The sequence below is a fragment of the Pleurodeles waltl genome, chromosome 11 (genome assembly GCF_031143425.1).
Source record: "Pleurodeles waltl isolate 20211129_DDA chromosome 11, aPleWal1.hap1.20221129, whole genome shotgun sequence".
Classification (NCBI taxonomy): Eukaryota; Metazoa; Chordata; class Amphibia; order Caudata; family Salamandridae; genus Pleurodeles; species Pleurodeles waltl.
This window is the reverse complement of record NC_090450.1, coordinates 992,233,905-992,247,543: the sequence shown is the minus strand read 5'-3', so window position 1 is coordinate 992,247,543 and position 13,639 is coordinate 992,233,905. Positions and strand designations below refer to the sequence as shown.

The window sequence follows — 13,639 nt, the reverse complement described above, 5'->3', positions numbered from 1 at the left end:
AAAGCGCTCAACTTCTGCCAAGCGAAATCGCGCTAGTAAATTAGAGAAAAAGTAGTCCACGAGCCGGACAGAAAACAGCGAGCCTCACATGTTTTCTGTACTTGGTCGATGCGCTCGAGGAGGGCTAGCCACTGGAAAAGGCATGACGTATGCATGCCTTCGACTAATGAAAGCAAGCAGATTTTATTAGGCAAGCCCACGAACCAATGACGTTGACAGGGAAGACCTGGCCTAGCAGTTCGGGCTGGACTATTCCCATGGGTAACAGGGTCAAGACTGATTTGCATATGGCTGGGTCCAAACTGGAATGGCATGGGCAGCAAAAAAACGATGGATTTAGGCCCAGATCACTGTACTGGGGGTGAATGTTTGACAATGTTCAGCATTCCGTCCATCACTTGTTGTTTTTGCTTTAGAAGTGTACTCCTGTTGTGGAGTGGGATTTAAAGGACATAACTCTGAATGTAAAATCTTTGACCAGGGCGAACCCACGCTCCATCGTGTCAGCGTCAAATAGCACCTAGGTCCCTGTCTACTGCGGCCATTGACTATCATTGGCACTTTGTTTCTTGCCACTGGGCCTACTTAAAACTTTAAAAAAATCATATCTCTGGTTCCCTGTATTAAATTTTAATTATTTTGGAGTCATTTTATTCTATTTTTCTGTTTCGGTTTGGGGCCTTTATTGATTTGAATTTAGACTTTATTACTACTTTGGTACTGAATTAATACTTTACACACTGCCTCTAAGCTAAGCCTGTCAGGTCTGTGTCAGAGCTACCAGGAGGTTGAGTTCAGGTTTATTTAGTAATTTCAAGGGATTTTCCTGACAATTAATGAGTATTCCTTGAGGTGATTAGTCACCTCCCACCCCAACAAAAATGTTTATTCCAATTTCTTACAAGTTCCCATTAATATACCTATCAGAAATCTTGTCTCACAACATAGCCATCTGATGGTGAAACCTGTGTGCAGAGCCTTTAAAAATCAAGGACCAAGGCTGTGGAATGCAATTTTAATCTGAGATGGGAACCTTAACAATGTCAGCGAATATAGACAACTCAGAATCACATCACAACAGTGGTTATTGCTGTTGAACGTCCGCTGTTTTTTATCAACTTCTAAATATAAAGAAATGCACCATGAAACAGCAAATCCTCTTCTCTAGAGGATGACACTCCATTTCAAAGCACTACTTTGAAGATGTTCTGCTATTCACTGAGTAACCTCATTGAAGAATTGGTTCTGTGACCTGTTATTAAAAATTGGCCACTGACTAAAAATCAGTAGTGACATACCAGTTGGGGCTATGGAACTGGCACAGAGGGTGTTTTTTTTCTTCTTTTTTTTACGAATTGAATTTTCTTTGATGAACAGGAGTCAACATTTGAGTAGTCTTGAGAAATCAGTTTTTGGCTGGTTGTATAATGTACAGAATACTGTTTATAAAAATAAAACGTGCTGAGCTGCCTATTGTAGATAGTTCCGGATTTCCCCGGACAGTCCCGTTTTTTAGAGGACTGTCCCGGCGCTTCTCTTAATTTTAAATAAATGTCCCGGTTGTTGGGACAAAGGTCTGATCATGAAATAAATGTCCCGGTTTTTGGGACAAAAGTCAGATCATGTAGGGAAGCATATGTAAAAGGTATGCTCTCCTTTAACAGACGCCTACGAATTATGAAATAATTAAAGTAATGTATCTGTTACTGTCAGGCAACACAATCCCCTGTCTGCTCCCAGCAGAGAGAGGGGGATGGGGCGGGCTGTGGGTGCAGGGTGGGAGGCCACCCCATAGCTAATTTTATATATCTAAGAGGGGAGTATGTGTAAAAACACACATGTATAGGCACATATTCACAAAAGCTACGCAAAAAAACGGGACAGGCCAGATATAAAAGTGAGAGTAAAGTGTCTTTAGTCCTTTTATGTCTGACCTGTTCCGGTTTTTGCTCCTCAAAATCTGGTCACTCTAGCCTATTGGTTAAATAGATGTTAACAGATTATTGCAATAAAGAGCTGTAGGATCACGAATTAGTGTTTTGAAAAGGTATGATGGTAGTTGTGTTAGGTGCTACCATTCAACAGTGTGTGTTCGTATTAAAGGGTAACTAGCGTATGGGGTGCATGCACCAATGCCTGGCCTTAACACCCTCAAAACCCCTTCAGGTCTCCCTTTTTGGTTAATGTCTGATTTTAATGTGTGTATGATTTGGGAGGCGGGACAGATTGGAACTCCAGCTGACTTTATGCTTTTCTGTGCCGTGCATGCTCTATCGTTCACGCAGTCACACATGCTTGTTTAGAGCATTTAGCTGGACAGTTTTGTAATTGAAATATATCCGGTAACCGGCCATATTAGTCGAATTCATAATGCCCCCCACAGCCTTTCATGCTTCCTAGGTAGATAAAGCCGGTTGAACTGAGTCAGATAATATCACCCATTACTTTAGCTTCAATTACCTGGTTTAGGAGTGGTCTGTAGTCTGCTGCAGGGGTGGACTTTTTTTTTTTAAAGTAAAGAATGTGTATGGGCACCTTTACTACGTAAAACTACCTATTTTCTTCCTGTTTTGGATGGCGTCGTGCTCTTGTTCTGCTCTGTCTCCATCCTACATCGTCTCTGGACCTGACCCGGGAGCTTGTCTCCGGCAGGAGGGCTTTGCAGAGGCGACCTATTGTGTTAAGATGTTGTTTATCTGTTCGCAGGAAACTGTGCCAAGACCGCAGAGGGTGTGGGCCTCCTGAGCACAGCGGGGTCCTGTTTACACCACTTCTGAGCGCTGGCTGCAAGGGCAGCGGGTGGGCCGGACAGGACTCCCTCCACACTGTCAGACACCCAGCTCTTTAAGGTGCCTGAGCCAATTTCAGCTCTGCCAGTTGACTCCCAGTGTGACCCCGGGCCCTCAGACCCGGCTGGCACTGCCCGCTGCCAATCTCGGCTCTGCTGATAGACTCCCGAGTGACCCCGGGCCCTCAGACCCGGCTGGCACTGCCCGCTGCCAATCCCGGCTCTGCTGATAGACTCCCGAGTGACCCCGGGCCCTCAGACCCGGCTGGCACTGCCCGCTGCCAATCCCGGCTCTGCTGATAGACTCCCGGTGTGACCCCGGGCCCTCAGACCCGGCTGGCACTGCCCGCTGCCAATCCCGGCTCTGCTGATAGACTCCCGAGTGACCCCGGGCCCTCAGACCCGGCTGGCACTGCCCGCTGCCAATCCCGGCTCTGCTGATAGACTCCCGGTGTGACCCCGGGCCCTCAGACCCGGCTGGCACTGCCCGCTGCCAATCCCGGCTCTGCTGATAGACTCCCGGTGTGACCCCGGGCCCTCAGACCCGGCTGGCACTGCCCGCTGCCAATCCCGGCTCTGCTGATAGACTCCCGAGTGACCCCGGGCCCTCAGACCCGGCTGGCACTGCCCGCTGCCAATCCCGGCTCTGCTGATTGACGTCCTGTGTGACCCCGGGCCCTCAGACCCGGCTGGCACTGCCCGCTGCCAATCTCGGCTCTGCTGATAGACTCCCGAGTGACCCCGGGCCCTCAGACCCGGCTGGCACTGCCCGCTGCCAATCCCGGCTCTGCTGATAGACTCCCGAGTGACCCCGGGCCCTCAGACCCGGCTGGCACTGCCCGCTGCCAATCTCGGCTCTGCTGATTGACGCCCGGTGTAAACCTTGTCCCTCAAACCCCGCTGCCAATCTCGGCCGGTTCGCAGCCGAGCAGGCCCCGGGCCCGTGAGGCGCCTCATCGCAGCCGAGCAGGCCCCGGGCCCGTGAGGCGCCTCATCGCAGCCGAGCAGGCCCCGGGCCCGTGAGGCGCCTCATGGCAGCCGAGCAGGCCCCGGGCCCGTGAGGCGCCTCATCGCAGCCGAGCAGGCCCCGGGCCCGTGAGGCGCCTCATCGCAGCCGAGCAGGCCCCCCGGGCCCGTGAGGCGCCTCAACGCAGCCGAGCAGGCCCCGGGCCCGTGAGGCTCCTCGCCTCCGCCGGAGCAGGGCCCGAGAGGCGCCTCATCGCAGCCGAGCAGGCCCCGGGCCCCTGAGGCGCCTCATGGCAGCCGAGCAGGCCCCGGGCCCCTGAGGCGCCTCAGCCGGTCCCGCCGGTCCGCGGCCCACAGAGCGGCGGGCTCCGTGCCCCGTGAGTCAGCGGGCAGCGTGTTGCGCACTTGTGCTGTGACGGCTCACCGTGACGTCACGTCCGGGCGGTAGAACACAACGTGTGCACGTGTCTGTCGAATCCCTCGCACCTGGGGCAGCGCGTGCCTGACTCAACGAGGTGCGAGCGGGCTCTTGCGCTCCCATTGGCTGAAAAGGGGGCACGTGACAAGCCGCCAAGGGGGCGGAGCTATGGGAGTCGCACGCCGGGAGTTTACGCAAGGGGCCTAAACGACGCCCCCCCCCCCATAGGTCAGCCACCAGGGCCTCCCTGGATCCACCTGTAGCAGACACCACCAGGGGCTTATGAGGCCCATGACCAGGTCCCTGCAGGTCCCACCTGTAGTGTAGGAGCCCCTGTCCAGGACACCAGTAGGGGACCCTGCCCAGGGTTCAGGGGAGACACGACCAGGCCCTCACAGGAACAACATGACCCTGCAGGGGGAGGGGGCAAGACCTGACCAGGGCCTCACAGGACCCTCTTGTAGCTGTAGGAGACCCTGCCTGGGGGCCATGGGGGACACCACCATGGCCTTACAGATCAGACCTGTAGCTGTAGGAGCCCCTGTCCAGGAGGACACGACCAGGGCCCTACAGGATCCACCTGTAGGGGACCCTGCCTAGGGTTCAGGGGAGACACGACCAGGCCCTCACAGGAACAACATGACCCTGCAGGGGGTGGGGGGCAAGACCTGACCAGGGCCTCACAGGACCCTCTTGTAGCTGTAGGAGACCCTGCTTGGGAGCCATGGGGGACACCACCAGGACATTACAGGAAGCACCTGTAGCTGACCTTGCCTGGGGTTCAGAGGAGGCACGACCAGGGCCTTACAGGACCCATCTGTAGCTGTAGGAAACCCTGCCAGGGGAGATACAACTAAGTTCTTTCCGTGGATTTAAATATAGGTTGATCCGAAAAGCCCTTCCCACGTATATTAGGGTTGAGTTAATCTACTGCTCTAACTCCAAATGTATCTTATTTGGGAGCAGGGGATAGTGGGACAAAGTACAGGTCGAGCTTTCGGCAGTCCATGTTCTGATATCATTGCAAGAGATGATTGTGGAGCCTCTGCTTTCGCATACTGCTGTAGGATTGTTGTATAAACCTTATGGCTGCAGCGGTGAAGTAGCTTCATGGTTTACAGAGGCTAGGCCTCCCCTCACCGCAGCAGCAGAACCTGTGGTAACAGCAGCTCTGTGTGTGCTGACAGGGGAGGCAGCCAATGATTCTCACCCTCTCACGCCTCCCTCACAATAGTTGATAAATAACAGCACAAGAATTACGTCGCGCACAATAACATAGGCTATTTTTATCCGCTGACTGAAGTCCTGGCCTTGTTTGTGCTCGTGTAAGGACAGTAACAGCAGCACAGTTTCCTAGACGTCGGTGGCAGCCTCTCGCCACGTTCTGCAGTGACTCTGTCGCTAATCAAGAGCCTCGCGAGGTGGTAATTACCAGAGGTGACTAGAGACCCAGACATGTCCGCTCACCTGCTCCAGGCACGGGCAGGGATGTTTCACCGCCTTCTGCGAGAACTGATGACATGAATCACTGGCCTGGCCCAGAGCCATGTGGGCTCAATGCGTGACACGCGTGCCACATACCTGGCGGAAGAATGTTTACACAAACATTGACTGGCTGTGGTTCGTACACGCAAAGCGACACAAGATGTCTATGTTGACTTATTAAATGTGCTCCAGAGTGTCAGTAAAGTGGATTTATAGAGACATGCGCATCGCTTTTAAGTTGCTTCAAGTTGCTTTATAGTTGTCAGCCTGTATGTTTTGTATGAGAGACATGCGGTTTGTGTCCAAGGGTGAAGTGGGTGGCCCCAATCCCAGTATATACATTCAGGACACCCGAAACTATTCTATTTTGCGTATTTCGCAGGGGCGCACGTCATTTGATTCTATCTTTAGGGTTTTCGTTTAATACATCCCCAGCCCTGCCCTAGAGTTCCAGTGTTTTGTCATTCGGTGTCACCATTTTGAAGACGTGATGAGCGATCAGGTGCAGTCGCTCTGCAAAGGATTTTCCTGGGCAAGTAGTGGTCGTTCCTTCAGGTGACCTGGCCCTGTGCCCCAGACCACCTTGTGTCGAGTGTAGATAACTTAGAGCTAGATGCCTGCTTCAGAGCTCGTTTTATATCCCCACCCTTTTGCGAGTAAAGACTAGTTCTATGCGTCTAGTTTTGAAGACTGCAGTTTTGTCACCTATACTCACTGGCTGGTTCGGATGACTGGGAGATTTTTACAGACTAGTGATAGTTAAAAGTTGCGTTTATGAAGATAGGGAAAATGGAGTTGGAGAAGGAAGGCAAAAACAGTTCATAGTTGACCAGGACTCCCATGTTTCATACTGAACACGCTGTCAGAGCACAGCAAACACCGCATGTGACTGTTAGAGCGCATAGATGCACACCCACAAAAAGATGCACACGGAGTTCTGCCTGTCCACGCAGTCCTTGTTATTTACTAGTGGAAAACCCCAACACACAAAACATGGCTGTTGCACAGTGTCTACACACAGTGTATAACGCAGAGATGTCCTGAAACTTCACTAGATTAATTTAACGCCATCCTGGACCTCCTTGAATCTGTGCCCAGCATCTACATTTCCATGCTACATAAGGTGTTTATACTATAAATAATCTGTAATCTGACTTACTAATTGCACGTGCCCACTTGGCGGGCATCACAATAAACAGCTGCGCCTCAAAACAAAGAATATTTTTTAAACGGAAACTTTTAAAAATAGATCTTGCTGCTTGGAACACTTAGCGAATGTTTGCAGAGCATTTGTTATGAATATTATTTCTGAGCTCGTGCGATCGGTGTCTGACAACACGAGCTTTGCAGTGATGCACGAGTGTTTTGTTTTCGTGTACACGAGTAACTCCTACTATTGGCGTGGCTCCATGGCACTGGAGCTCGCCAGCCGGCCTCGGATGACCAGTGGTAATACTCATGGAATGCGGTCACTCCACCAACCCTGGAGTCCATGCCACCGGCAAACAAGACGTGAAATAACAACTGCATTAATGTGTTTCTATCAGATGAGGGCAGTATGCATCACCTCTGAAGGTACCTATTGTACACCTCTCAGGTGCCCTCCACGCCTATGCGCCTCTTAACCTGACCCCTCTGAAAATGTTTCCTCCCTGCAGGGTTGACTCTGTCTGTATTACACTTCTGTGCGTTACTGAACACCTCAGCACAGTTTGGTGCAACATGATCGGTGCACTCATCCGAACTCACACCTTGCCAACCACGGCCAGCAAACTGGGAACCTCTTACACAGCCACACAGAAAAGTACTTATGGCTTTGGCCAGTAGGAGCAGTTATACAAATGCCACAGTACAAAACGATAAAAAGCAGAGTAATGGGTGATTTCATGGCCAGAATCCACGTCAGGTGGTGTTATGGTTTGTTGACCATGGCTCCCCCATGAACATAAAGAGTGTCCCGGAGTAGACCTAGACACTGGTCGCTCAGGTTCTCACTGTACCAGGCCTCACTGGTAGGTCCATCAGGTTGTGTCACTATACCAGTCCTCACAGTCGGGTCCCTCAGGTTGTGTCACTGTACCAGCCCTCAAAGTCAGGTCCCTCGGGTTGTGTCACTGTACCAGCCCTCACTGGTAGGACCCTCAGGTTGTGTCAATGTACCAGTCCTCACAGTCGGGTCCCTCAGGATGTGTCACTGTACCAGCCCTCAAAGTCAGGTCCCTCAGGTTGTGTCACTGTACCAGTCCTCCCAGTCGGGTCCCTCAGGTTGTGTCACTGTACCAGCCCTCACAGTCAGGTCCCTCAGGATGTGTCACTGTGGCAGCCCTCACTGGTAGGTCCCTCAGGTTACGTCACTGTACCAGCCATCACTGGTAGGTCCCTCAGGTTGTGTCACTGTAGTAGCCCTCACTGGTAAGGCCCTCAGGTGGCGTCGCTGTACCTGCCCTCACTGGTAGGGCCCTCAGGTTGTGTCACTGTGGCAGCCCTCACCGGTAGGGCCCTCAGGTTGTGTCACTGTGGCAGCCCTCACCGGTAGGGCCCTCAGGTTGTGTCACTGTACCAGCCCTCACTGGCAGGTCCCTCGGAGTGTGTCACTATACCAGCCCTCACTGGTAGGGCCCTCAGGTTGTGTCACTGTACCAGCCCTCACAGTCAGGTCCCTCAGGTTGTGTCACTGTACCAGTCCTTACTGACAGGGCCCTCAGGTTGTGTCACAGTACCAGCCCTCACTGGCAGGTCCATCAGGTTGTGTCACAGTACCAGCCCTCACTGGTAGGGCCCTCAGGTTGTGTCACTGTACGAGCCCTCACTGGCGGGTCTCTCAGATTGTGTCACTGTACCAGCCCTCACTGGCAGGTCCATCAGGTTGTGTCACAGTACCAGCCCTCACTGGTAGGGCCCTCAGGTTGTGTCACTGTACGAGCCCTCACTGGCGGGTCTCTCAGGTTGTGTCACTGTACCAACCCTCACTGGCAGGTCCCTCAGGTTGCGTCACTGTACCAGCCGTCACTGGTAGGTCCCTCAGGTTGTGTCACTGTAATAGCCCTCACTGGTAGGTCCCTCAGGTTGTGTCACTGTACCAGCCCTCACTGATAGGTCCCTCAGGTTGTGACGCTGTACCAGCCCTCACTGGTAGTGCCCTCCGGTTGTGTCACTGTGGCATTCCTCACTGACAGGGCCCTCAAGTTGTGTCACTGTACCAGCCCTCACTGGCGGGTCTCTCAGGTTGTGTCACTGTACCAGCCCTCACTGGTGGGTCCCGCAGGTTGTTTCACTGTACAAGCCCTCACTCTCAGGACCCTCAGGTTGCGTCGCTGTACCATCCCTCACTGGTCGGGCCCTCAGGTTGTGTCGCACTACCATCCCTCACTGGCGGGTCCCTCAGGTTGTGTCACCGTACCAGTCCTCACTGATAGGTCCCTCAGGTTGTGTCACTGTACCTGCCCTCACTGGTAGGGCCCTCAGGTTGTGTCACTGTACCAGCCCTCACTGGTAGGGCCCTCAGGTTGTGTCACTGTACCATCCCTCACTGGTAGGGCCCTCAGGTTGTGTCCCTCTACCATCCCTCACTGGCAGGTCCCTCAGGTTGTGTCACTGTACCAGCCCTCACTGGCAGTTCCCTTAGGTTGTGTCACTGTACCAGCCTTCACTGTCAGGTCCCTCAGGGTGTGTCACCGGACCAGCCCTCACTGGTAGGGTTCTCAGGTTGTGTCACTGTACCGGCCCTCACTGGTAGGGCCCTCAGGTTGTATCACCATACCATGCCTCACTGGCAGGTCCCTCAGGTTGTGTCACTGTACCATCTCTCACTGGTAGGGCCCTCAGGTTGTGTTACTGTACCAGCCCTCACTGGCAGGTCCATCAGGTTGTGTCACTGAACCAGCCCTCACTGATCGGGCCCTCAGGGTGTGTCACTGTATCAGCCCTCACTGGTAGGGCCCTCAGGTTTTGTCACTGTACCGGACCTCACTTGTAGGCCCCTCAAGTTGTGTCAATGTACCAGCCCTCACTGGTAGGGCCCTCAGGTTGTGTCACTGTACCATCCCTCACTGTCAGGCCCCTCAGATTGTGTCACTGTACCATCCCTCACTGGTAGGTTCCTCAGATTGTGTCACTGTACCAGCCCTCACTGGTAGGGCCCTCAGATTGTGTCACTGTACCATCCCCCACTGGTAGGTTCCTCAGATTGTGTCACTGTACCATCCCTCACTGGTAGGGCCCTCAGGTTTTGTCACTGTACCAGCCCTCACTGGTAGGGCCCTCCGGTTGTGTCACTGTACCAGCCCTCACTGGTAGGGCCCTCCGGTTGTGTCACTGTGACAGTCCTCACTGGCAGGGCCCTCAGGTTGTGTAACTGTACCATCCCTCACTGGGAGGGTTCTCAGGTTGTGTCACTGTACCACCCCTCACTGGTGGGGCCCTCGGGTTGTGTCACTGTACCAGCCCTCACTGGTAGGGCCCTTAGGGTGTGTCATTGTACCAGCCCTCACTGGCAGTTCCCTTAGGGTGTGTCATTGTACCAGCCCTCACTGGCAGGTCCCTCAGGTTGTGTCACCGGACCAGCCCTCCCTGGTAGGTTTCTCAGGTTGTGTCACTGTACCAGCCCTCACTGGTAGGGCCCTCAGGTTGTGTCACTGTACCAGCCCTGACTGGTAGGTTTCTCAGATTGTGTCACCGTACCATACCTCACTGGTAGGTCCCTCGGGTTGTCTCACCATACCATGCCTCACTGGTAGGGCCCTCAGGTTGCATCATTGTACCATCTCTCACTGGTAGGGCCCTCAGGTCGTATCACTGTACTAGCCCTCACTGGCAGGTCCCTCAGGGTGTGTCACTGTACCAACCGTCACTGGTAGGGCCCTCCGGTTGTGTCACTGTACCAGCCCTCACTGGTGGGGCCCTCAGGTTGTGTCACTGTACCATCCCTCACTGGTAGGTCCCTCAGGTTGTGTCACTGTACCAGCCCTCACTGGTAGGGCCCTCAGGTTGTGTCACTGTACCAGCCCTCACTGGTGGGTCCCTCGGAGTGTGTCACTGCACCAGCCCTCACTGGTGGGTCCCTCGGAGTGTGTCACTGTACCAGCCCTCACTGGTAGGACCCTCAGGTTGTGTCACTGTACCAGCCCTCACTGGCGGGGCCCTCAGGTTGTGTCACTGTACCAGCCCGCACCGGTAGGTCCCTCAGGTTGTGTCACTGTACCAGCCCTCACTGGCAGTTCCCTCAGGTTGTCTCACTGTACCAGCCCTCACTGGTAGGGCCATCAGGTTTTGTCACTGTACCAGCCCTCACTGGCAGTTCCCTTAGGGTGTGTCACTGTACCAGCCCTCACTGGCAGGTCCCTCAGGTTGTGTCACCGGACCAGCCCTCACTGGTAGGTTTCTCAGGTTGTGTCACTGTGGCAGCCCTCACTGGTAGGGCCCTCAGGTTGTGTCACTGTACCAGCCCTCACTGGTAGGGCCCTCAGATTGTGTCACCGTACCAGACCTCACTGGTAGGTCCCTCGGGTTGTCTCACCATACCATGCCTCACTGGTAGGGCCCTCAGGTTGCGTCATTGTACCATCTCTCACTGGTAGGGCCCTCAGGTCGTATCACTGTACCAGCCCTCACTGGCAGGTCCATCAGGGTGTGTCACTGTACCAGCCCTCACTGGTAGGGCCCTCAGGTTGTGTCACTGTACCAGCCTTCACTGGTAGGTCCCTCAGGTTGTGTCACTGTACCAGCCCTCACTGGTAGGGCCCTCAGGTTGTGTCACTGTACCAGCCCTCACTGGTGGGTCCCTCGGAGTGTGTCACTGTACCAGCCCTCACTGGTAGGGCCATCAGGTTGTGTCACTGTACCATCCCTCACTGGTAGGGCCCTCAGGTTGTGTCACTGTACCATCCCTCACTGGTAGAGCCCTCAGGTTGTGTCACTCTACCATCCCTCACTGGTAGTTCCCTTAGGTTGTGTCACTGTACCAGCCCTCACTGGCAGTTCCCTTAGGTTGTGTCACTGCACCAGCCTTCACTGGCCGGTCCCTCAGGGTGTGTCAATGTACCAGCCCTCACTGGTAGGTTTCTCAGGTTGTCACTGTACCAGTCCTCACTGGTAGGGCCCTCAGGTTGTCTCACCATACCATGCCTCACTGGCAGGTCCATCAGGTTGTGTCACTGAACCAGCCCTCACTGATACGGCCCTCAGGTTGTGTCACTGTACCAGCCCTCACTGGCGGGCCCTCAGGTTGTGTCACTGTACCAGCCCTCACTGGCGGGCCCTCAGGTTGTGTCACTGTACCAGCCCTCACTGGCGGGCCCTCAGGTTGTGTCACTGTACCAGCCCTCACTGGTAGGTCCCTCAGGTTGTGTCACTGTACCAGCCCTCACTGGCAGTTCCCTCAGGTTGTGTCACTGTACCAGCCCTCACTGGCAGTTCCCTCAGGTTGTGTCACTGTACCAGCCCTCACTGGTAGGTCCCTCAGGTTGTGTCACTGTACCAGCCCTCACTGGCAGGTCTATCAGGTTGTGTCAGTGTACCAGCCCTCACTGGCAGGTCCCTCGGGTTGTGTCACTGTGGCAGTCCTCACTGACAGGGCCCTCAGGTTGTGTCACTGTACCAGCCCTCACTGGCGGGCCCTCAGGTTGTGTCACTGTACCAGCCCTCCCTGGTAGGGCCCTCAGGTTGTGTTCCTGTACCATCCCTCACTGGGAGGGTTCTCAGGTTGTGTCACTGTACCACCCCTCACTGGTGGGGCCCTCAGGTTGTGTCACTGTACCAGCCCTCACTGGTAGGGCCCTCCGGTTGTGTCACTGTACCAGCCCTCACTGGCAGGGGCCTCGGGCTGTGTTCCTGTACCAGCCCTCACTGGTAGGGTTCTCAAGTTGTGTCACTGTACCAGCCCTCACTGGGAGGTCTCTCAGGTTGTGAACCAGCCTTCACTGCCAGTTCCCATAGGGTATGTCACTGTACGAGCCCTCACTGGCTGGTCCCTCGGAGTGTGTCACTGTACCAGCCCTCACTGGTGGTTCCCTCAGGGTTGTGTTACTGAACCAGCCCTCACTGGTGGGTCCCTCAGATTGTGTCACTGTACCAGCCCTCACTGGTGGTTCCCTCAGGGTTGTGTTACTGAACCAGCCCTCACTGGCAGGTCCCTCAGGGTGTGTCACCGGACCAGCCCTCACTGGTAGGGTTCTCAGGTTGTCACTGTACCACCCCTCACTGGTGGGGCCCTCAGGTTGTGTCACTGTACCAGCCCTCACTGGTAGGGCCCTCCGGTTGTGTCACTGTACCAGCCCTCACTGGCAGGGCCCTCGGGCTGTGTTCCTGTACCAGCCCTCACTGGTAGGGTTCTCAAGTTGTGTCACTGTACCAGCCCTCACTGGGAGGTCTCTCAGGTTGTGAACCAGCCTTCACTGCCAGTTCCCATAGGGTATGTCACTGTACCAGCCCTCACTGGTGGTTCCCTCAGGGTTGTGTTACTGAACCAGCCCTCACTGGCTGGTCCCTCGGAGTGTGTCACTGTACCAGCCCTCACTGGTGGTTCCCTCAGGGTTGTGTTACTGAACCAGCCCTCACTGGCAGGTCCCTCAGGGTGTGTCACCGGACCAGCCCTCACTGGTAGGGTTCTCAGGTTGTGTCACTGTACCGGCCCAGGGGTGTCACTGTACCAGCCCTTCTACTCTCCACCTCCTAAGGGTTGCCTTCTCCTTCTTTTCCCTTGCATCCACCATGTGAGTTCCCATGTCTCCATGACACGGATCAAACATGCAAGTTCCCATGTCTCCTTGCCACGCATCCAACATGCAAGTTCCTGTGTCTCCTTGCCATGCATCCAACATTCGAAGTTCCCATGTCTCCTTGCCACGCATCCGACATGCAAGTTCCCACGTCTCCTTGCCATGCAAGTTACACTGTCTTCTTGCCATGCATCCAACATGCAAGTTCTGACGTCTCTTTGGCATGCATCCAACATGCAAGTTCCCACGTCTCTTTGGCATGCATCC

General features: G+C 54.5%; 1 protein-coding gene across 2 annotated transcripts in view; it reads left to right on the top strand.

The window, feature by feature from the left end:
* The window catches only part of ULK1 (unc-51 like autophagy activating kinase 1), a 219,300-nt gene that overhangs the window by 17,815 nt on the left and 187,846 nt on the right, over positions 1–13,639 (top strand). The window lies entirely within an intron of this gene.